Consider the following 22,461-nt stretch of genomic DNA (forward strand, 5'->3'; position numbering starts at 1 on the left):
ATGAAAACTGCTTCTGGACAGTGGGGTGTCATCCAGTGAGGAAAAACAGACATTACCAGAGTCGATTTCTAAAATGCCGCATGCCCTCCTTACACGGCCACTCCAAATGTCTGAGCCGTCTATTAACGGGGGGCACATCGGTTTGCTCTCTACTTCCCCTGCGACCCCCACACAGGAGCCTGGACAGGCTTCCCTGTGTGTTTTAGGACTGTCTTCAGATCCATGAATAGATTCTTACTCACATGCGATGAAACGAAGAAGAATTAGGAGCATCCACTGGGCAGGCAGCCCACTGCTGGCCAAGAAGACGCCAACCCTCATGGACACCTGGGACAGCCTCATCGGGTTCCTCCCGTGTCATCAGTGAGGTGGAACGCCCTTGATCGCTGCCTAAAGGACAAGCAGCTAACACACAGAGACCTGAAAAGGAGCTTTCTGGAGACAAGTAACCTCCATCAGCTTAGAGGGCAGAGCATCTCCCTCTGGCCACCTAACTAACGGGATCCCACTGCCTCTGCTCCTCAGTCCTCCTCTTCCCTCAAAACCTCGCTGTGCTCCACCGACCGTCTTGAACAGGCCAGGACTAAGCCACAGACCGACAGTCAGTTGTCCCCAACGTGCACAAAAATCCAATCTGTATTCACTGGGCATGGAGCCCACTGAAGGATGTATATAGATAATGAGTTCACTCGATACCAACCTCGCTCTGCACAAATTCATTTTCCACAACTTTGCAGGAAAAGACCACCACCACATCTGCCTCAAAATGACGTATCTCAATAGTTCCTGAAATCCGGACCCTGTGGGAGAGAACGCACGGGTTTGCCTGATGGAAAGACACACTCCTGTTCTTCCTTCTCCCCGCGACTCATTAAAACCTCGTAATGGACTAAGCTTTGGAAAGGAGAGAGATGTCGACAAGCACTGCCTGCAGAAGTGCGGCATGAAACGAGAAGCAGTGTAACGCAAGAATCAAGAGACGGGACCCTGGAATTCGAGAGAGACGTGAACTAGAGTAGCGGCTCCTACAGTTGTCCTGTGCGCGATCTTAGAAAGGTCTCTAAGCGGCCCATGTCCTCGTCCGCCCCTCAGGGAGTCCCCACCACACGAAGTTATAAGAACCCCGCGAGAAGAGCACGTGTTCCACACAGCACCCAGCCTTTGTTAAGCGTTCAATTCCCTTCCATTATGATGATGATCACCAGGAAAAATCAACAAAGTCCCATAATAAAAAGAACAGCAGCGATGAAAGGGGGATCACAGCAGTTAATAGCAGCCAAGTTTTTTTAAGTAGGTAGAAAAACTGACAATTCAGCAAATACTGAGTGTCTACCGTGTGTTGGACATGCTGCAGATGCTAGGAACACAAAACGGGGGGAAACAGGCAAAGCCCCTGCCTTCATGGGGCTTAGGGCTGACCAGGCAGCAGAGACTGAGAAAAAATGCCATCGGAAATAAAAATCAACCGCAGTCATTTTCCACACCCCGGGAGGTGGCCGAGGGGCTTTGTCTGAGGAGCCGGGACGATCCAAAGCGAGGCAGGAGCTGGTGGTAGGAGTGGGGGCCGGAGGGTGTGAAAGCTAGTGGTGAGAAATCCAGAATCCCACCGCCCAGATGTCCTTGTCCCCACAGAGCATGGGAACCGCCCACAGCAGCTGCAGCCACGCACCAACGCTCCTTCCTCAAGGGCCACCAGCAACCCCAGCCAGGTGGATCCATTAAAGGAATCCAGCGCCTCCCAGACACGGTCGGAGCGTGCAAGAGACAGCTGCCAACACCTAAGAAACTAGCAAGAACACACTGTAGGCACTCTGGGCAACATCCTTGTCAGAAGAAAAAAATATATACAAATACATATATACATGCCTATGAATATATCTATATGAAAAAGACTCATGGAGCATAGAGAAGATGAGAAAAAGTTAATTGCTGATTTGGGGTAGGATCAGTGATAAATAACTTCCTTTATTTAAAAAATGTTCTTTATTATTGGTTTAATGCTTTTAAAGACAGATGATCGCGGGTGTGTGTGGGGGGTGGTGTTTATTGGAGATCTCGGTAAGCCATATAAATAAATGAGCGATTCCCATGAGCCAGGTCTAATCTGACATCCGCAATGGGTCTTAAAAGAATTCTTTCCCCTTCTGCTTCCTCGTTCTTCTGTTAGAATCTGGGGAACCGGCTCCAGAACAGAGCAGGGAGGGGGCAGGACTCAGGGCTCTGCTGAGGGCGGACGCCTGTTTCTGGTCCCCAGTGACGGGGAGTGGTCTGGGGGAGCGCAGTGGGGGTGCAGGCAGAGAACACGGGCAGCGGAGCTGGGCGGCCCTGCCATGCCGCAGAACTGTGAGCTGTGGGTAATTCTGAAACCTCTCTGGGGCTGCTCCAGGACTCGGAGCCAACTGCTCGAAGCAGAAATTCCTTCAGCTCAAGTCGCCCCCGTGCCCGCCTGCCTCTCGGCTCTCTGCAGCCTCTGCCCACGTCTCTGCAGGCACGGGATGGAATTCAGAAGCAAACGAGAAGAAAGAGTTGCCATTTCTGAAGGGAATGAAACGGCAAGCAGAGATCTAAACAACCAGGTCTGCCGCCTTCCGGTGAGTTTTCACTTAAATGGATTATCACTGTGCTAGGGTGATGCCCCTGTAATAAGATCAAGCTTTAATTTTTCTCCCTTCAAAAGGATTTCTAGTTAAACGCAACTAGCAAACAAGGAAATCACCAAGGTCAGATAAAAAAAAATCCATCAAATGGATTAAAATAAAATCCCATCCTACACACTGCATTGTTTCAGATTGGAGAGAAATAAATTCAAGACGCAGCATTTGGAAAAGAAGAGCGAGCCGCCCCTGCAGTGGCAGCCACGCGTTTCTCTTACCTTCAGTGCCCAGGGAAACAGTCCAAGTGGGTGAGCCACCAGCTCCAGACACACAGACCCAGAGGGAAGAGCTCCTCTTCCCCAGTCAGTTCAAGGAAATCCTCACACTGGAGAGTCTAATTCTCATCTTGCTCTGTTCCCAAAGAGGTAAGGGAATTCCGGGGCCAATTATTTCCTTTTAAAGGATTTCTGTTATTGCTATAATTTTATTTCTTACATAAGTAAATTCCAAGTGTGTGTGTGTGCGCGCGCGCATGTGTGTATGTAAGGTACTTTTACAGACGCGCCCCTCTGAGTTCAGACTGAGTCTCGAAGGTCCAGCCCCATAGGCAGTTTCACAAGCTGCACCTCAAAAGCACATGGGGACCCAAACTGCTGAGGCCTAAGGCAGGTGTGGACGGGTGATCTGTGACTTTCTCTCTGGGCACTCGAGAGGGTGCCTGGAAGCCGTGGCAGCATCCCCGCTGGGCCTCCCACACTGCTCTCAGACCACCTCCTGTGTACAAGCCTACTTTCCTCTGGGGCGCAGGGGCCGTCAGCCATGCCACGAAGAGGGGCTGGCTCTCTCGCCTTCTGCTCACAGGAAAGACTGAACTCCTGGACCCCAGAGTTGGGTGGGATCATGTGACAAGTTCCGACCAATGAGCTGTGAGCAGAAGCAGCAGGTGCCACTTTCTGTGCCTGAGGGTTTAACGGCTGGTGCCAGGTGCTCCAAGGTCATATGCCTCTGGCAGGGTAGCCAGCAACATTTCAGATGGTGGCTGCCAGCCCAGCCTGGGTCCCTGAGGGACAACAGGGAGCACAGAGTCTTGCCACCCGGGATGTACATGCAGCTTGAGCAAGAAATAAGCGTCTGAGGTTGGGGAATGTTAGTTCTACAGCCAGATCTAAACTTTCCAGACTGACACAGGAGTAGATTTCAACTATCCAAAAGTCTAAGCAACACACACATGAAATTTCAATCCAGGTGAAGCCAAGTCCCTTATCAATAAAAAGACAAAAATGTTGGGGCCGGCCCCATGGCCTAGCGGTTAGGGTTTGGCATGCTCTGCTTTGGTAGCCAAGGTTCAGTTCCTGGGCAGGACCTACACCACTCATCAGCTGCCATGCTGTGGCAGCAGCTCACATACAAAATAGAGGAAGACTGGCACAGATGTTAGCTCAGGGACAATCTTCCTCAGCAAAAAAAAAAAAAAAAAAAAAGCATTTCCAGGGCTTTTTTTTCACTGCTACAAAGCATGCTATATTGTATTTATATTTAATATTTAGTTCCCATTTCTCGAATGCTTGCAGTTGGATGTTTGTTCAGTCAGGCACTATTCTAGGCACTGCGGCTCCAGCAATGCACAGAACATACAAAGCTCCTGTTCTCATGAGGGGGAGGGACAGGCAACAGATCGATATAATACGCCAGGAGGTGGTAAGTACCATAAAAATCAAACAGAGTAAAGAAGATGGAGAAAGAATCGGACAGAGAGGGCGGCCAGCAGTGATGCAGGTGAGCCGGGTCTGCGCACCTCTTCCCAACGCCGCGCTCAGTGAAGTCGCCCGGTGACCTGAAATAATCCCAGTGGGAGTATTTATACTACGGAAGTGGGTAAACTCGGAACTCCAGAGTTTCGTGCAGGTCTTCTTCCCCGAAGAGATGCTTCACCAGAACCCCCCGACATCTGAATCGAGGCCTGGCGGGAACGAGGGAGTGAGCCAAGCGGCGCTGTGCAGGGAGCAGGGCCCTTCGGGCAGCAGCGCAGCGCAGGCACGCTGAAGCAGGGTGCGCCTGAGCCGCTGGGGAACCGGGCGGCCGGCGGGCCGAGGGAGTCAGGCGATGGGGAGCAGATGAGGGCCGGGGGGAGGTGTGCAGGCCACGCAGGGCCTGTGGACATGGGAGGACTCTGGATTTTACCCCAAGTGGGAGGAGACTCCATGACCTTTCCGTATCTTTAAACGTAAAGCATTGGACTAAAGCAAAATCGAAAAGGGGAAGGGAGGGAGGGAGGCAGGGAGGCAAGACAGATGGACGAGGGGGCGGGGGCAGGCAGAGAAACGACGAGCAGAGAAGAGGAGAAATTGCACAGCTCACGTCCAGGGTAGTGCACGGTTCCCCTGGGTGCTATGTGAGAGCCGTCCACACCACGGCTTCCACACCCCTGTGCTCGAGGTCCCGGCGGGTGCCCACACCCTCGGAGCCTTGAGCAGCCCACCCACCAGCGCAGCTCAGCTGGCGGCACCTCCGTTCCGAGCAGCACCGGGCGGGCGGTGCGTCCTCGGAGGCAACAGATGGTCCCTGTGTGTGCACGTGCGTGTGCACTTGCTCATACCCAGGACCACAGCAGCCACCCAAAAAAGAGGATCAAACCAAACTGTTCTCATCTTCCAGCCAAGTGGTGGGTAAACCCGTGCCTCACTGGGTCTGAAGACGGAGAGAGATGGGGATTAAGCTGGCAGGCAGGGAAGATGGTCGGCAGCTCTTTAGCACAAGCTGATGCGAGCAGCAGGGGGCCTGCCGAGGAGCCAAGAGGCATATGCACGCGCCACATGCCATAAATTGCAGCCCCAAGTCCTAAATGAGTCACACCAGGAAAGAGATTGCAAAATGGCATGTTTCCATTGCCATCGGGCAGGGGTAGGGCCTGGAAACAAAGATCTTCATGTCGAAAAAAGCCTAAAAGTGTGGCTAAGGGTGGGTGGGCAGAGATGAACACAAAAAGCAGGGAAGGACGGCCCAGCCCCTTCTCGCGGGATCTCACGAAAAGCTGAAGGAGACAACATGGCCGGCTCCAGCCTCGAGTTTGGCCTCTCTGGGTCCATCGGGCAGGATGGGCTGAGATGTATGTTGCTTTCCCGGCATGGGAGGACCACCCATCCCGTCTTCCACTGTAGCTGTCACCCTAAGCATGGGCCACAGTCTTGGGTTCAAAAAGGTGCAGCAACACTAAGCCCAGAAAATTTAGTATGGAAGGCAGACTATGGTGGCCGCAGTCCCCTCCACTCCCTGCCGTCTTGCATTTGCGACAATTCTCTCACGTGCTGCCGGATCCCCTCATCTCTCTTCCTGACCTGGCCCCCTAGGCTTTCGAGTTTGCAAACCCTGAGATGATTTTAAAAAAGTGTCAATAAGAAAAGACCAAGAGGAAATGGACCGAGGTAAAGAGTCTTAGAGTGGCTGACTGTCTTTCTATCATCGATTTCCTCCGTCTTTCTGAAATGTGTTTCAGTAGCTTAAAAGTATTTTGAAAGTGGTCATGAAGGTGACCACAAGCACACTCCGTGACCAGCCAGGGACTGTGATCCAGACGGTCTCCTGCTAAATCATCCTATTTCATAACTTCGTCTGGCCCTGAGGGGAATTTTAAATTAAGATGGAGACGAGACGGGGGAAGTGTGTCCTCCGTCCCATCCCACACCCAGGTGGGTAGCAGCTGCCCACCGCACACTTTTCAGCACTTGGAGGCACCGTGATCCCGCCCCCTCCCACACAATCCTGCCAGTGCCTCCCGCCCAGCAGTCCAGGCTGCTCGGCCCTCAGAACATTCCAGCACCATTCCTAGTCCCAAGCTTTTGTACCTGTTGTCCCCCATCCCACCTGAGATGTCTCCCCTCCTTTCTAGCCCACCATTCCCAATCCTCTCCAATCTCAAAACCCAGCTCAAGTCCCGTCTCCTCCAGGAAGACTTCCCACCCCCTCTCTCCAGGCTCTAGTCTCTTCTCATGCTCTGGGTTCCAGAACAGTGTTTCCCAAGCCTCAGGCAAGCAGGTTCTCCTTCACATTTGTGCCGTATCCACGTGCTGTCTATCCGTTCACTTAAATTCAAATGAAATACTTTTTATTTAAATCAACTCGCTCTCCTTTAACGCTTTCTCAAAGAAACTCACTTTCAGGGAACTTGATTTCGCTGCACTGAAATGGAGAGCCAGCATCATTTACTCTAAATTGTAACCATAAACATAAACACAAGAAAAACCAACCATTTTAGATCTTAGCTAGATCCACCGCCTGCCCCCGTGCTGGCGCCCCAGACCCATCCTCCACAGGGGACCTAACGCCGATTGCTCTTGTTGGACAGGCGACCAAGACACGGTAGCAGCCACCAGAGATGTCCCATTTTCAGAATCAGAAAGATTTCAGGAGAGCAGGAGAGAGCCACTTGAATACCATGTGACTGAATGCCTTGGGGACACTTGGCTCCATACAGAGCATGTTCATTTTGTCACCTGACATGCGCCATATTGTTCCATCGCCTGTTTAACATAAGAACTTCTTGTTTTGTTCCTGAAAGAAACAATAAATTCCATGAAGAAGAGCTTCCCCTAGGGACCCACCAAGGGGACCACACAGCTGAGCTCACGGAAGAGATTCAGTACACGCTTTGATTAAACTGGTGCCCCTGACGTGATTAAAACTCTCCCTTGGCACCTGCAAGTCTCAGGGTGGGATTTGCAAAGACAGAATCAGGCGTTTCTTCCAAATTAACCTCCTCCAGACTTTTGTGCAAAGCACTGGGTTAAACGCTCGGCAGACTGGTCTTGTGTCGTAAGCCCTCTCTGAGAAAGCTGGTGACTGTGTGTAGATGGGACTTGCTAACCAGTAATTGAAAAATCAATACTCTAATCTCTGGGGACTGTCCCTTAAGATTCCAGCTGCAGTCAATACTGACAGTGAAGCACACGATGCCTTCCAGGAAGACCCCGGCAGGGGCTGGCAACCCGACTAATGCTAGTGATGTAACGTGACCTCCCTAACCAAAAGATTCTTATACACACATGCGCACACACGTTCACAAGCATTCACACACGCTCCTTTGTTCTGTTTTGTCTTGCTTTCCACTAAAATGAGTAGAAAGAGACTCATTTTTTAAAAAAGAAATCGCTCTCAGTGAAAAGCACTCATTTATGCACTCAAGGAATCCCTTTCATTTCTGCAAACAAAGCTCCCCATTTCTCCCACTAGGGTCCTCTGAACCCTTAGCCAGAGGAGATGGGCAGCCCCAAGACCAGATGGAGCCTGTGCCTGTCAGCTCCTTCAACACAGGCAAGTCACTCCTGATGACTCCAGGAGCTGGCTGACCATGCATTAGCCACGCGGCTCCCTGACAAGCCCCGTGCACCCCAGCCAGGCAGGTGGGCTCCCGCCCACGAAGTAGGGTGCCCCACTGGTTTGCCTGGGACTGAGGGGGGTCCCTGGATGTGGGACTTTCAGAGCTAAAACGAGTAAAGTCGTGGGCAAACTGAGATGAGTTGGGCACCCATGTGAACACCCCTGGCATCCTGCTTCTGCAAGAGTTGCTTCCACTTGAACTACCCCCTGTGCCCTCTGCATCTACCGGAACGTCATCAACTCCCCAGTCAACCCTAAAACCCCAGTCCTCGAGCTCATCTTCCTCTGCGCTCCTCGACAGGCACTCTGTGAAGGGCCTTGGGGGTGGCCTGTGCTCGTCACCCTACAGCTCATCTCTCCAGGAGCTGCTGGGACCCAGATCTGTGAGTCTCAGTTTCCCTGCACGCGGCAGAGGGTCGGTTAACGGCTCCGAGCCCACCCAGCTCCTCTCCCTCCTGGTACAAAACACTTCCCTCTCCGGATAAAGCCCCTATTAACTCTTCCAGCGTGTTTACAGGTTTAGGGTTATTTTGTGTCATCCGATCTTTAGTCCATCTGGAGTTTATCTCACGTGAGGTCTGGAGAAGGAGTCTAACCAGATGTGTTGTTCTAGTCAGTGAGACAGGGGCTCAAGCCCAACCCTGCTTATGCAATGGTCTTTCTTTCACTATTGATTTGACATGAAAACAATCTCAAATATCAAATTCTTTTGTGCAATAATAATAATAAAACTTCACCAAACACATACAATATCCCGGCCACTGCGGTGAGCACTTTGCATGAGGTGGGTCCTGTTGTTAACTCCGTTTTCTCAACAAGGACCCTGGAGCGTAGACAGTTTAAATCAGCGGTTCTCAAAGTGGGGTCCCTGGACCGATGGCACGAGCATCACCCAGAACTCGTTAGAGATGCAGCTTCTCAGCCCACCCAGACCCGCCGAGTCAGAGGCTGCGGGGGGCGCCTAGCCATCCAGGGTGTGACCAGCCCTCCAGGTCACCCGGACGCACACTCCAGTCTGAGAACCGCTGGTTTCAGAATTTTGCCAAATGTCACAGGGCTGTAGGTGGAGGAGTGGACTTAGATCCAGGCATCGTCCTGCAGAACCCACGTGCATGACCACAACGCACATTTCTCCCCTCAGAAGGGCATGACCGTTTCCTGGTTTTCTCCCTTTTTTAAAAAATTATTATTTTTTAATTTTATTGAGGTCACATTGGTCTATAACATTGTATAAATGTCAGGTGGACATCATTCTATTTCGGCTTCTGTGTAGGCTGCATCGTGTTCACTACCAAAAGTCGAGTTTCCATCCATCACTGTACACGTGTGCCCCTTCACGCCTTTCGCCACCCCTCGCCCCCTTCCCCTCTGGGAACCACCAATCTGTGTATCTTTTTGAATGTTACGTCTCCTCAAGCAAGAGAAAGGAGAGGAAAAATAAACAAATGGGACTACAACAGACCAAAAAGCTTCTGCACAGCACAGGAAGCCGTGGACAAAAAGAAAAGACAGCCCACCAACTGGGAGAAGATATTTGCAAATCACGTGTCTGATAAGAGGTTCCAAAACATATAAAGAACTCATACAACTCAACAACAGAAAAAGCTTGCTGGTCTTCTGAGCAGAGCGATTGACTACTGTGTCTTCTCCGACAAGGGGGCCTCACCTTTACACACCGACATTATAAAGTCTGGAAAAATCCAGGAGCCCAACCCTCCATCTCATTACAAATATTTCTAAATATCATTATTTCCTCCACCTAACTATAATCAAAGCTGAGAGGTTAATAACAGTGATTATAGTAATAATAAGATGAAATAGTAATTATAAAACAAGAGTAATAAAAACGCCAACCCCTGCAGAGAGCTCACCATCTGTGCAGGACGGTTCCTGTGTTTCACCTTATTTCCTCCACGTAACAACCCTGCCAGGTGGGTCCAATTCTTGTCTCTCAAGAGGAGGGAACTTTTCAGAGGAGAAAACTGGAGCAGAGAGTGTCAGACAACCAACCCACATGGCACAGCTAACGAGGAACCAAGCCAGGACCCAGCCCAGTGGTGGGCACTCCTGTCACCACAACTCGGGGGGCCAGTGACGGACACGGCAGGAGGGAACAAACTGCCCCTCTGCTCCTGCTGCCCAGCCCCAGGGGGACGGCCTGGGAGACGAGGCCGGAAGGGAAGGCTGTCTCTGCGCCCTAACGGGGGGCGAGTGCCCCACGCAGCTCCCTTCCTCTCCATGAAGAAACTGACCCCCTGGGAAATCCCAGGCTGCCTTCAAGCCATGGTTCCCAAACTTATGTGCACACTGGAATCACTGCAGGATTTCCTAAAACTTCTAATGCCTGGGCCACACCCCAGACCACCTACCCACAGTCTTCAGGGGCAGGCGCTCGATCCTCCACATGCAGACGTGTTTTTGAACCACTGTTCTCAAGTCGGTTTCTGGGACGGGTTGGAGTTCGGACACTGCAATACAAGCCTACTAAGCCTATAAAGATATAAATCTCAACAGGAAACTCATGAAAAGATTTCCCATGTCGAAGCTTCTACACCAGGAAGGCACTCCCCACACCAATGCACAACGGGAAGTTCACCATCGACTAACCCAGTGAAAAGCTGTGTCACGATGAGTGTTCTCAACACATCACTGAACACCCAGGAGACAGGAACCCAGCGAAGATGCTATGTCTACAACCCCGGCTGAAGCTTAAGTCCATCTGCCGACTGACAACACGCCTAATTGCTCCTAATCAGCTACCATCTTCCCCAGAGACCAGATGATAGACTCCCCGGCGAGAAAGCACAGAGGCCAGACAGCCCCAAAGCAACAAGTGCGCACTCCCGCCCTTCCTCGTTCTCTCTGCTTCGCCGTCAGGGCCCCTGTCGGAAAAATAATTCCAGCAAAGCACCAGTAAGACTTCCAGTCACTCCAGGGCTCCTGCGGCCAGTGCTCGCCAGTGGAAAGGAGGCGTTGTTTGGCTAGAGACCAAGTGGAAAATCTTGCAGCTAAAGAAGGGTTACGGACGAGGTTAGGAAATGAAGGCTTCCCACCTGCAGACAGAAGTCTGCGGACAGAGGTCCTCGCCTCTCTCCGAACACAGAGCTGGGCTGTGTTCCTCGTGGACACCGCCTCTCGCCAGGAACAGCCAGGGAATTTCGCCTTCCAGTTTGTCCCTGACACTGTTTCAGCAATGCAATTTCTAAAAATCACCCAGAAAAGGCTAGAACTGCAAGGATTCCACCTTCCGTTTTACTAGCAAAACAATCCTCAGCCCACCGGGGTGTTGCGCTGGGCACACGGTGCCCCTGAACCCGCCGGGGTGAGAATGGGGGGAGAGTCTAGCACTCAGCACTAGCAAACAACAGCAACACATTCCCATCGCACGCAAGAGCAAGGTTCATTTCTCCTCACGGTATGGGCCTGCAGGTCCTACTCACTGGGTTAGCTGCTCCTACCACTAAAGAAACTGAGCCAGCCTAATATTCCTGGGTCCTGAGTACAGAACCAGAAACTCACTTAAAAATCAGGAGGTTAATGGAAAGCCAGAACGACCCACAGATGGACTCCCGTGGACCGAGCACACCTTAGCTGGAATCAGAGACAGTCCATTGTCCACAGAGAGCAGCCTCCCTGTAAAACTTTGTCTGTAAAAGGCCAGACAATACATATATCTTCAGATCTTGCAAGCGAGACTTTGTCACAACTTCTCCACACAGCCATCATGGAGCGAATGCAGCTGTAGATGGTATGGAAGTGAATGGGCATGGCTGTTTCAATAAAAATTTATTTACAAAAACAGCTGGTGGGCCAGAGTCGGCCCATAGTTTGCCAAGTCTTCTAGATGTTGAAAAGTGGAGAAAAGAGAACTTCGGAGCTCCCACAACCCGAGTATTTCAGAGGACATCAGAGAATAAAAGTCCTGTTATAACCCAGGATGACCGGTCACTCCTCCGAGAAGGCCTAGGGCTGCAGAACCAATGACCACTAACTTGGTGGTTTAAAACCACAGAAATGTGTTCTCCCAGCTAGAGGCCAGGGGTCTGAAATCGGGGTGTGGTCAGGCCATGGTCCCCCAGACGCTCTAGGGAGCATCCTTCCTGCCTTCGCCAGCTCCCGGTGGCCGTCCGCACTCCCACCTCTGCCTCTGTCCGGACACGGCCTTCTCTTTGTCTCTGATCAGACACTTGGTTGGATCCAGCACCCGCCCAGATACAACAGGATGATCTCATCTAGAGATCCACAACCTAATTCCATCCACAAAGACCCTTCGTCTAAAGGTCACACGCACGGGTTCTGGGGACGAGGGCATGGATGCATACTTTGGGGAACCATTCAACTCGCTGCAGAGATGCTCAACGTCACATGTTGTTCTGAACTTCAGGTTTAGCCAGGCGTCCTGCAGCCTATCCGCAGCCCTGAGGAGGCGCTGAGTCTCGCCTTCTCGGCTGCCCCACACTTGCGAGCAGGTTCTCAGGGGCTGAGAGGCAGAGAAGCGGGGAGGGGACTGTGTTTGGCTTGGAGCCTGGTAGCACACACAGGTGGTCTCCACTGCGTCTGCAGGAGAACTCGGGGTTGGACCCAGGGACAGGGACGTGGGGCCGGGCATCACCAGTGTCTCCTCAACAGGCACGTGAGAAATGGAAGGCCATCACGTGATTGCTCCACAGCTGGATGACCAGCAGTGCAATAACCTGCTTATGCCAGGGCCTTAGCGGTTAAGGATGCCCTAGTCCACCTGAGCAGCTGAGTCAGTGCAAGCTTCTTCATGGCCGCCTGCAGCTGCCAGCCCGAGGGAAGTCTAGCCTCCCCTAAGTCTCAGTGCCCGGGAGACTGTGAACCCAGGAAGGAAGGAGCACGTCGTCCTCTCTGCTGTCACGGCAACGCTGCGTGCTGGCATTGGTCTTGCTGTGAGGGACCCCCAGCATCACGGAGCAGGCGGGGACAAAGGGCGGTGCCCGCCCATCGGGGAGCATCTGTGGGAAGGGCCCTTTTGCCCCAGGAGCGGGTCTCCCAGCAGGAGTTCAGGGACACGGGAGCCTGCAGGCTTTGAGGACTCCGGCTGCAACATCGCCGGAAGCCAGAGGACAGAGGCTTCTGCTCGGGGCCCTTGGTTTCATTGTGACCCTGTAGCCAGAGGGAGTCAAACCACCGGGCCAGTCACTTCACTCTTCTGCTTGAAACCCTCCTCGGGCTCCGCTTCGTTAGGACGGGCTCCAAACCCCCCTATCCGGCCTCGGCTCCTGGAGCGCACCTGCTCCTTCCCATGCTGTCCCCTCTGCCGGCCATTCCCAACACCACAGCCCAAGGGTCACCCCCCAAGGAGGCTTCGTTTGGCTTTATGGAGGTGTAACGGACAAACAGAAATTGTACCCATTGAAGGTGGACAAACTGATGTTTGGGTACACGTATCCACTGTGAAATGATCGCCACAATCAAGCTAATGAACACGCCCATCATCTCACAAAATTGCCTTTTTAGTGAGTCTGGTAAAATAACTTGAGATCTACCCTCCCTGAGGAGGGGGTTCCCCCAGTTAAACTGGTCCATTTCTCCCACTGACCCTCAGGGCAGCCTGGCCATCCACCCAGCACTCTCCACGTCTCTGTAAACAGCTGCTGTAACATCGCCTGCCACCACCAAGTGGGAAGATCCAGGGACAACGGTTGTGTTTGCTTTGTCCCCATGACAGACTCAGAGGTGGGCAGAGTGCTGAGCAACCTCAGATGCTCAACAGACACATCTGAACCTCTGAGTGAGAGACTGAGCTTCTTTTTTTTTTTTGAGGAAAATTAGTCCTGAGCTAACCACTGCCAATCCTCCTCTTTTGGCTGAGGAAGACTGGCCCTGAGCTAACATCCATGCCCATCTTCCTCTACTTTATATGTGGGACGCCTACCACAGCATGGCTTGCCAAGCAGTGCCATGTCCACACCCGGGGAACCCCAGGCCACTGAGAAAGTGGAACGTGCGAACTTTACTGCTGCACCACCGGGCCGGCCAGCTTCTGACCCTCTGGCACTGCCCAGAGCAAGGGTCGGCTTCTGCAACTGCAGGGAGAAACATGGACACCGCTCCCAGCGGGAAGGAGGTTCAGCCCCGAAGAGGCCAGAAGGTGCGGATGAGGAGAAACGAGTGTGGACGCCCTGTGGGCTAGACGTCGTGTGAGACCTACGGCTATGTGCTTTGGTGGGCAATTCTACATCATCTGGGTCAGATCTTCTCATTTTTTTTCCAAGAAAAATTGGAAACCTTGACTTTTATGTGAATTCTCTCAATTTGTAAATGTTAGCAATTATCTTTTCTAAAACACTGAGCACGTCAAGGGCAGCACCTCTGCCTGGGGCCGGACTCAGCTGAGGGACCGCTGTTTCGAAATCTCCAGTGTGGATTGTGGAGAGAGAATTACAGACAGTCAGGAACTGCTCCTGCCAGCGTCTCCAGAACTCCCACCTCCCCGTTCTCGTCTCTACAGCTCGGGTTTCCATTCAACAGCCGATCAACATTATGAGGTCTCCTTACAGCGGCGTGCACTAGAATTCTTCCAGCCCTCCGCTTCATCGCTGTAATGCTGCTGTTACGATGACGTGGACTCCTGGAAGGCTGTCCCCATCCACAAAACCTGCGACACCAACAATTTCCTTTTGTCCCCACAACCTTGTGGAGGGGCAATCAGGACAGTGCCCGTTGTCTGTTGCAGATCCTGAAGGCACGCTGGCCTGCTTGTCCCTCCCTCTCCTCACCACGGCGGACTGAGGCTCAGTGGGGCAGGGCCTCGCCTGCAGCGGCTCAGGGCTTCACTGGCCAGGCTGCGGCGAAGCTGCCTGACCTGCAACCCTAACTCCTCACCATTCGACAGGCACCTGTGGCGGAGCCCTTTCTAGAGAAGCGTCCTGCAAAATGTGGGGCACAGCTCATGGGGCTGTTCCATCAGTTTAGCAGGTCATGACCAGCATTTTGTAAACAAAACAGAATCCAATGAAACAGGATAAAATGGAATAGAATAGAAGATTCCAGACTGCACTGCACATAGAAAGGCGGACATGCGCTCATGAAACTGTCTTTTAAGGGGTGTGTCAGAGACAGGTGTATGTGTTCGTACGCCAGACGAAAGGAAGGGAAAATAGCACCTCGAGATTTTGGCTCCAAGACAGACTCCCGGGTACCGAGGAGGGTAAACCTCCTCGTGGTGGAGAGGAGAGGACAAAGCTGCGTGAAGCCTCGGCAGGCGGGCGGCTGAGGCCTCAGTTTTAGAAACAAACTGCACGAGGGGCCTCAGAACAGAAGGACTCAGCATGCACAGTATGGAATTCGGTGGCATTTACCAACACAGACAGGAACCTGACATTTACATCTCCTCTTTCTGAAAATCTGCTTCGTAGCTATCCCAAACATACTGCTTTGGCCAAGAAGCAGGCTGGAAGGACCTCCAAGTAACCAAAGCAGATGTTGTGAAACTGTGTCCCTGCCTCCATGCAGTTTTGCTCTCCAGACCATTTCAGACCCTTGCTCAACATCTACTCACTCTTACTTCGCACACAGTTCTAACTAATCAGCTGATTTGGTTTTTAAATTTAGAGCCAACTGGAAGCAGGCAGCAGTAAACAGATCTACGAAAATCTGCTTTTCTGCTCATAAAGAAGCAAAGGACGATAATGCTGGCAGCCTGAATTTATTGAGCACTTACCATGTGCTTGTCACTCTGCCAAGGGCATTACTTGCATTTCCTCATGTAATGCTCACAAAATCCAGTAGGGGTATTATTCCCCCCATTTCACAGGCGGGGAAACCTGGCTCAGAGAACCTCACCCACAGGCACACAGCCCATAAGTGGAAGGCTGGCATTTGAACCCAGACGACAGGGCTCTAAAACGCATGCTCACACCCCTATTCCGCAGCGCCCACTCATGTTGTAGGAAAACTAGGGGGAGTGAACCCACAGGTACACAGAGCGCAGGAGACGAGAACCACTTTCTCTTCTGTGTCGTTTGCTGCTGTGGTCCCAGAGCACAAAGCCGTGCCTGGGAACAGTGAGTGCTCCCGAAATGTCTGTTAAACGAGAGATAGATGCCCCTAACATCACAATGACACTCCTGTGCCCGTGGGAAAATCTTCATCATGTCAGCCTGCTCTCTTCAACCAGATTTTTCAAAGATACCCACACTATATAGTCAAACTACATATTTCAATTAAAAATAGCTGAGACTAAATGCAGAGATTCCTTGAAAGACAATGACCCGGGTCCATCAAGAAGAAATACATAACTTGGATAGCTCTGTGTCTATTAAAGAAATTTAATTTGTAGTAAAGGCTTCCCACAAAGAAAACTCCAGTCAAAGGTGGCAGCACCGGGGAATTCTAACTAACACATAAGGACAAAATTATCCCAATTCTGCACAAACTCTTCCCACAAAACTGAAGAGGAGGAAATACTATCCAACTCCTCCTTTGAGGCCAGCATCACCCTGATACCAAAACCAGACGGAGGCATTACAAGAAGACTCTAGGACGCTATGCCTCATAACCATAACCACAAAAACTATAATCAAAGGTTTAGCAAATTGAATCCAACAATATATGTAAAAAGGGTAACATGCATAACCAGAGTTTATCTCAGGGATGCAAAATTAAAATCAATCAATGTAATAAAGTAAAATGAAAAACCATATGGTCATCTAAATAGACACCAAAACAAAGCATTTGAGAAATTGCAGCAGCCATTGCTGATAATGACTCTGAGCAGAGAGGCAACAGAAAGAAACCTCCCCCGCTCTCCTGACTGTGGTGACGGTTTCACGGACACTCGCGTGTGTCAACACGTTTCAAACAGCACTCTTTAAACAATTGGACTTTATTGTGTAACAATTATTTTAAAAAGCAGAAGTAGTAAAATCACACCTGATTGAGAGAAAAGAACTTAAAAGTGCGCTTGAAATAAAAAATTACGTAGAATTAATTTTTAAAAGACTGAGCCACCATAGGTAACTCTTATACAGCTGTTCATCTGAAAACTCATTTTAGTGGAAGATGAGTAAACATTTCTTTAAAATCTATGGAAGCAGAAAGGAATTAGTTTGTTATTATAGGCTTCTTGATGACGAATGTCGTAATATTATCACATTTTGATTATAAATCTATACATTAAACAGGAAACACATATTTGAATAAAAATGTCTTTTTGTTTGTGCATTACAACCACAGCCATCAGACTAACAAGCGTACAGAGAAGGCAGATCCGATAAGGTGCCCCCCCCCCCACCCGGCAGTGTGCCTCGAGCCTGCTCCTGCTTCACGAATGTGCTGTAAGCATTTCCACCACCTGTTGCTGCGCGTCACAAACAGCTCCAAACCTGAGGGGCTTAAAAGAACCACTTCTTTGGCTCAGGATTATCTGGTTCAGGAATTCAGGAGGGGCTCAGAGGGGTGGCTTGTCTCTTCCACATGGCAGCAGGGAGGCCCATGGTGGGGGACCTGCTCCCCTGAAGGCTGTTCCCTCACGTGCCTGGAGCCTTGTTCGTCTTGGCCCCCTTCTCCTTCTCGCCCTCTCTCCCTGTAACACTACTGTTCCTCCAGGGCTCCCCACACGGCCTGAGCTTCTCGCAGCTCGGTGGGCTCAGGACTGTGCTTCTTAATTCCAGGTAACTGGAAGTACTTGCAGGAAATGGAAGCTACGAGCCAATTAGACCCTACATCCCAAGTGCACACAACGTCCCTTCCTTCCTGTTCTGTTGGTCAAAGCAGCCGCAGGATCCGCTGAAATTCGAGGTGGAGACACAGCCTCCAGCCCTTGACGTGCAGTGAGGGGCCTCAGTGCAGAAGAGCAGGGAGGATGGGCCATCTTTTTGTAGCCATTTTTGGAAAATAAAATCTGCTGGAGTGGGGGCCTCGTTTCACTCGTGGTATAGACCTACTCTGTTGATGATTCTCCATCTGCCCCTCCATTCCATTCTCCACCCTGCTTTGTGCCCTGGGGTGGGCGCGGGCTGACCGCCAGGGGCTCCATCACCCAGCTGGACTGAGCCACAGGAGGCTGTAGCAGATCAGCGGGTGGACAGAGAAAGGTCAGAGCATGTCCTCCCCTGGGCCCGCTCTGCTCTAGCACAGTCCCGGCAGCGGTGCCCCCTCCTGGGGCCAGAGCTTGTCAGATGACCCCCCACTCACTCCAGGAGTCAGCGGTCCAGGCTGTGTGAACGCTGCTGCTTCCCCTTCGCACGTAGGGCTGGGGACATCTCCCTGCCAGCCGCAGACCCCAGCCACACGGCTACCTCTTACCGGTTCTCTGAACCGTGCCCGCCTGTCTATAAGCAGTGCCTTAGAGTTTCTTCAAAATCCCAGCTAAGAGGCCCTCCATTTCCTGCCAGGACCCTGACCCAGACATTTCCACAAGCTGCACTGGACTCACGGTGGCCACCCGACGCCCCCGCTGCATGGGCCATGTGTTGGGGATTAGGAGCCGGTCAACCCTCTACTGTCAAGGCTGATTCACTATGTAATTTAACCAACTGGAAGAACCAGCAGCAATCGTTAAGATCACCAGCTAAACAGAGTTGGTCCAGGTCCCCCGAATTCCTGGCCTTGCGGGAAGTGGACAGACACCACGCACTGCCCGGAGCCACGAGGCCACCCACTCCCGCTGGGGCTGGGGGAGGCGGGCAAGGGAGAGAGCACACTCACTGGGAATGTGATTATCTCTTTTATTTCTTGTTGGATTGGCAGCCGCTGGGATGTGGCACATCCATCATGCTGAAAAGCGAGCTACGTCCACGGATTAAAAATTAATTTACTGTCCAGCCTGGCTTCCAGCTTGATGCCTTAATTGAGTTTTGTTATGACAGTGGTGCTGAGCTCCAAGGCATAATTTAGCCCCATCCAGAGGCCTCGGTGTTTGGGGAGAGGTTTATGAGCTCTGTAATGCAATTATCTTCCCACACGCACAGAATGCTTATCTCCAAAGTCACTCTGAACGCATCCTGGGGGCTTCGTGGATATGTAACTAGGAATCAGTTATTGATCTGCCCCTTCAAAGACGTGCTCAGAAGCCTTGAGTCTCTAAAGGGAAAGACAGGACTTGATCCCATTATTGAGAAAACCGCTCTTTAGAGAAGCTCATTGATTAAGTTAAATATTTAATTGAGCAGCTACTATATGTTCAGTATGCAAATGAGGGGGATATAATCCCTGTAGAAGCTGACAGCAACCCTGTTAGGGAAGCGCAGGATCAATGAGCATTAAAGAGACAGCTCTTTACTATTCCCTCCCTAGCCTCTGGCCATGAAAGGTCTCCAGAGATTTCTTTCTTTCTTTAAGGAATATTTATATAATGTTGACTTTGTGCCAGCCACTGCCAAATATTAAGCCTTAGCACCATCAGAGCAATCCTAAGGCCGGCCTCCTATTGTTCCCATTTTGCACACGAAGAAATAGGGATGCTCCTGTCTATCTCTCTCCACACTCTAATCCGCCACCGTCATTGCAGCCCTCGTGCTCTCACGTTCTGGACACTCACTTCATGAGTCACATTCATCACATCGCAGACCCTCCCTTTGGAATCATGAGAACGGTGCTCGAAGAGCCTCCTTCCATTCGGAGGCATTTCCTGGCATTTCCAGGGACTGGTTTGAACGGTGCATGTGTCTGGAGACGAGGTCGCCTGTGGGTGTACAGGAGGACTGTGCCTCAGAAGGGACCCTCCCAGGCTGGCAAGTACACCCCTTCTCAGTACACGGGCATGGCTGCCACTGACTTCTTTTATTTACTTTTTGGGGTGGTAAATGTATACTTTGTGACCATTATCTTAAGTATGTGCAAGTAATGGCCATTAAAGAATTGAATGAGCAGATGGAGATGGCCATAGGAGACAAGATTTGTGAAGGAACAGTTCAGTTGTATCACATTACAATAAATCATGTTAAGAACGTGAGTCCAGTTTAATGGGTTTTGGTGTTCTTTTAGCACAAATGAAGAAGCGTTATTTTGGCAGCTCAAAAATGGAATTATTGCAATCATATTTTTCTACCTATGAGAATTTACCCTACACAGGGGTTGCCAGGACAACTTTACCTCCCTATAAAAGAGAAGGCCGTATTTCTCACTTACACAGGTGAAGTTTTCAATTGTGGCATTATTCAGCAAAGCAATACAACTTCCAATTGTCTATCTTCTAATTTTAAAACCAAAATTGACACCATGATTCATATTCAGAATATATCAAGAAATCTTACATAGAATAAAGGAAATAAATGGGCAAAAGATAAATTCAAATTATTAATAGACTCATGAAAATACGTTGGATCTCACTGGTAATCAAAGATACACAGATTCCAACAATGCGTTCCCATCAGATGTGCAAAAATGCACAAACCGGACCCTTTCAAGTATCGACAAGGTGGGGAAGCATGTCCGCTCACAGCGCGGGCAGGAGTGGAAACCGGTCCAGCTGACAAGGGCAGCTGGAAGCAGCTACTAAATTAAAAGTGTGCGTGTCCTACAAGCCCAGTGATTTCAACTGAACTTGCTCACACGTGTGCTGGAGGAGGCAGGCAGAAGAATGCCTGTCACAGAAAATGGAAAAAATCCAAAGGGAAACAGCTGAGCAAAACTCACAACCCAGATACATCTGTACAACGTAACGCAGAGTGAGGTCAGCAAGATATGGAAGCACGTGTCCCTGGGACATGAAAAAATCTACACTAAAAACACCACATATTTCCTAAGGCAATAGATAGATGGATGTAGATATATAAGTATAGATATATATAAAGTATATTTACAAACTTGGAAGGATACACAATATCCTAGCAATATAACAGATGTTCCTGGGGTTTGAGGTGGGTATTGGGTAGATTATCTAAATTACGGAAGAATTTAGCTTTATTTGTAATGCTTGATTTATTTTTAAAGGGCAATATGTACAATTGAACTGGTCTCCTCGATAAACCAATGACATGGGAAAAAGGTGTTTTCAACTAAAACAGACTAAGAAGACATGGTAGCCGATGTAATATATGAAGCTTGATTAGATCCTTGGTCAATAAAAATAACAAAGTATAAACATATCCTAGGGACAACTGGAAAATTTTGAATATGGCCTGGATATTAGACAATACTGGGGAATTACTGTGAATTTTTAGACACAATAACAATATTGCGGTTATTTAGGATCTAACCTTGCTCTTAGGTGGCGTGCTGAACTAACCCAGCGGTGCAGTGTTTGTGAATTTGAAAAAGCGCAGTAAAAAATAGATGGCTGACAGATTGATAGACAGGCCGACAGCAAATATGATGCACTTTTTAAGTGATGGGATCTAAGTGATGTGTATGTGAGCATTCATGGTACTATTCTTTCAATTTCTCAAAATGCTAGAAATTTTTCATAAGAAAAAGTTAAGAAGGAAAGAGCAAAGTGTAACTTTTTGAAAGTATAAACTATAAAAATGGCTGGAAGTGGGGGCTGGTCCCGTGGCCGAGTGGTTAAGTTCGCGCGCTCCGCTGCAGGCGGCCCAGTGTTTCGTTGGTTCGAATCCTGGGCGCGGACATGGCACTGCTCACCAAACCACACTGAGGCAGCGTCCCACATACCACAACTAGAAGGACGCACAACGAAGAATATACAACTATGTACCAGGAGGCTTTGGGGAGAAAAAGGAAAAAAATAAAATCTTTAAAAAAAAAAAAAAAATCTCATTAAAAAAAAAAAAAAAATGGCTGGAAGCGAAAGTGGTAAATGTGGGCCTGTGTTTCTGTGATGGGAACTGCACTTGGGTGTTATTTTCTTCTCTGTACTTTTCTTCGTTAAAAACAGCACTGGGAACGTGGCGTTCCTGGGATCTCCACCATCTCCCTGTTTTCCCACCACTAACCACCGAACAGGTCGTAGAAAGGAGGCACTGAGTTTCCAGTGATGTAAGCACGGCACGTGGGAAGGAATTCATTCATCCACTTCGTTTCCCAACTCCGTCCAAGATAAACAACTGTGAGGGCACCAGGGTTGGGACGCGTGGACAAGAGGGACCTGAGGAGGCAGAGGCTGAGCGAGCGCCTTCCAGAAAGGACCCAGCAGAGCGTCTCTCAGGGCTCGCCCACACCCGCTACAGGGAAGCTGATCCCCGCTCGCACCCCACATTGTCCGAAGGTCTGCACTTGGCAAAATGTACATGTTCAGACTGAGCTAGAGACTGTAAACTTGAGATATTCTAGAACCTTCTTCTCATTTTCAAATTACGACCTGTGCAGACCTTTGCCGTGGTGCTGGAGGGCGGCTTTTGTTAAGCAAAGTCAAAAATAAATAAAGTAAACTGTCTAAAGGCTACAAAAAACATTCCAACTACCCACGACAACTCGAATTCCTTCACGTGAACACAGCTTGTCCTGACTCACAAGCCTCAGTTGCTGAAAGCGCTCCCTATTCAAGCTGAATTTCCGTCTGTGGAAGCACTTGAAATCCTGTAATAGCCACATGCAGAGCGTTTGGCCTGAACCTGAGCATCCGAAAAGC

At 50.2% G+C, this 22,461-nt stretch overlaps 1 protein-coding gene across 20 annotated transcripts in view; it reads right to left on the bottom strand.

The window, feature by feature from the left end:
* Positions 1–22,461, bottom strand: part of RIMBP2 (RIMS binding protein 2) — a 250,446-nt gene that overhangs the window by 146,736 nt on the left and 81,249 nt on the right. Inside the window, exon 1 of one of the 20 annotated variants that reach the window (XM_070627325.1) lies at positions 2,873–3,021. The exons of 17 other annotated variants lie outside the window; for them this stretch is intronic. The gene's annotated coding sequence lies outside the window, so the exon portion shown is untranslated. Of the gene's footprint in view, positions 1–2,872; positions 3,022–22,461 lie in introns of those variants that run through there. 2 more of the 20 variants (XM_070627317.1, XM_070627312.1) reach the window with 2 other exon arrangements.

This window comes from Equus przewalskii, chromosome 7 (genome assembly GCF_037783145.1).
Source record: "Equus przewalskii isolate Varuska chromosome 7, EquPr2, whole genome shotgun sequence".
In the NCBI taxonomy this organism is placed as follows: Eukaryota; Metazoa; Chordata; class Mammalia; order Perissodactyla; family Equidae; genus Equus; species Equus przewalskii.